This window comes from Protopterus annectens, chromosome 2.part1 (genome assembly GCF_019279795.1).
Source record: "Protopterus annectens isolate FY-2018-M chromosome 2.part1, PAN1.0, whole genome shotgun sequence".
NCBI lineage: Eukaryota > Metazoa > Chordata > Ceratodontiformes > Protopteridae > Protopterus > Protopterus annectens.
In genome coordinates this window covers 246,908,008-246,910,501 of record NC_056729.1, presented here as the reverse complement: position 1 = coordinate 246,910,501, position 2,494 = coordinate 246,908,008, and the positions used below count along the sequence as shown (strand labels likewise).

At 33.9% G+C, this 2,494-nt stretch overlaps 2 non-coding genes across 2 annotated transcripts; both read right to left on the bottom strand.

The window, feature by feature from the left end:
• On the bottom strand, positions 1-72 carry TRNAA-UGC. Its single transcript has one exon. It is a non-coding gene; the product is annotated as a tRNA-Ala (tRNA).
• Positions 73-2,218: 2,146 nt separating this feature from the next.
• On the bottom strand, positions 2,219-2,290 carry TRNAA-UGC. Its single transcript has one exon. It is a non-coding gene; the product is annotated as a tRNA-Ala (tRNA).
• Between the last annotated feature and the right edge of the window lie 204 nt (positions 2,291-2,494).

Below are 2,494 nucleotides of genomic sequence, written 5' to 3'. Positions count from 1 at the left end.
TGGAGATGCTGGGGATTGAACCCAGGACCTCATACATGCAAAGCATGCGCTCTACCACTGAGCTACATCCCCTTATATAGAAAATTGTTTGCATGCCAGCACAATGAGTGGCATGCAACTTTTCCTAGAAGAGAGGTGTAGTGATAAAGAAGGGTAAGAAAGTAAGGGGGGGTTATCAAGACATGATATTTTGTCCAAGGATCTATACATTAAATAAGAAATCCAGAATAAATGAGAGAAAAAAATCTTACTCCCTGGATCAGAAGAGTGTGGAGACAGGTTTAACTTCTGCTGTAAAGACTTCAGTTTAAAAAGGAGATCTCCTTTCTTACTCTCATATTTCATTTAAAGTTGTACTAAAAGCCAATAAGAATCCGCTTTAAAATATTTTTGAAAATACGTTCTACCAAAAAAGAGTGTGATGTCATGGAGACGGATTTTGTTTTCTCTAGCTTTAGTCTGAATCTCCTTAGATGTTGAAATTATTTAATGAGCCAGCTATGTGACTAGAGGAAATCTTTTTCCTTCCCCAAAAGGTATGACAACTCCCCTTTACTTTTTAAAGGACTTTTTACCTACTATCAGGTATCCTAAAAAGACTGAATTAAGAAAGTGAAACATTTAATTCTGTAGGTGTGCAGCTGGTCTGTATTGCTTAGAATTGACCATGTAGTCAGAAAAAGGTAGAAAAAAGTTTCCTTACTATGTCGCATGTATCAATAGATATTCTTCAGAGCCGAATATGTTGGGAATCTGTATGTTTCAAGCTATGGAGCAAAAAAGAATAGAAGAGAATGAAAGACAGGAAAGTGTTACTCCCTGCGTCAGAAAAAATAGTGAGGAGACATCGTTACCTTCTGCTGTGAATTCTTCAATTTAAGATGGAGGGTTCTTTCGTACTTTCACATTTCATTTAAAGTAGTAGAAAAAGCAATAATAATACACTGAAAAATATTTTTGAAAAAAATTTCTGCCAAAAAAGATTGAAGATGAATGTTTTTCTTCTATGGCAATTGTGTAAATCTTGTTAGATGTTTAATGTATTTTAACAACCAAATCACACATGCGCAAATCTTTTACCATTCTCTGAAAACTTCTGCAAACAACCTTTACTTTTCGAAGGTTTTTGACCCACTATCAGACATCTTAAAAAGATAGACTTAAATGAGTAGTACACTTAATTAATAGGATTTGCAGTTGCTTGCTTTTGCTAATAATTTATCGTGTACTAAAAAGGAGGAAGAAAAACCAGGTTTCCTGCTCATGTCATGTATATCGACAGAAATTCTGGAGGGCTGCATCTTTTGAGAGTCCATATTTTTCAAGCTGAAAATCACCAGTTCGAAATACATATATGCTTTGGTCCTTGAAGGAGCTATAAGCTCTCATAATGTTATGATTTTGTTCTGTCTTCATCCATTTGTCTGCGAGAATGAGCTAGCACCTATCACAGTTCAGATCATGGAGTAAGCTGCATGCCACAGAGAGGCATCCCTGGAATTTACACTAACAGTTAATCTTTTCTGAAAAACAACTGGATGAAGCATTTGGATGCCACTATAAATACATTTTTTTTCAGAATAAAAAAACATGTATTTATGTATTTTTCCAAATTGTTATGATGGTCCTTATGAAAGGTTGTAGTATTTTTTTTTTCAGGAATATCAAAAAAAAAAAAAAAGATTGCAAACATCTAGCAATTATTTAATATCCTAAAGGATAATTTATTTTATATGTGAACAACAGGCCAAAGGTTTTAACAGGGAAACAGAAATAATTACATAGGTGTAAAAGACATAAAGTGACTTTTGTGTGCCTTTAAGTTCCATCCTTTCAGCATGCATGATTTTCATTTTCAAATAAAAAGTCAGCAAATACTTAAACCATGATAATTTGCATCTATAGTCCTTTTCAGTTCTGCAGATGCACACAGGTCAACAGTATATTACAAATTTATATAAATTATATATATATATAAAATTATGAAATAGAAGCACACATATTTATGTCCTTGACACAAAATCTAGTATTTGAATTCCTAGCTAATACCATGGATGATGTCACATGATAGTAATGACATTATTGTTTTTTCAAACATGCAATGTTGTTCACATTTAGAAATTAGCATATATGCTGCATTGTTGTATGCTGTATGGACTCCATTTAGAGTCAGTATAAATCCTGAGATTAAAAGCTGTGCTGAAAATGAAAAATGCTATGGAGATGCTGGGGATTGAACCCAGGACCTCATACATGCAAAGCATGCGCTCTACCACTGAGCTACATCCCCTTATATAGAAAATTGTTTGCATGCCAGCACAATGAGTGGCATGCAACTTTTTCCTAGAAGAGAGGTGTAGTGATAAAGAAGGGTAAGAAAGTAAGGGGGGGTTATCAAGACATGATATTTTGTCCAAGGATCTATACATTAAATAAGAAATCCAGAATAAATGAGAGAAAAAATCTTACTCCTAGAGACAGCTTAACATTGCTT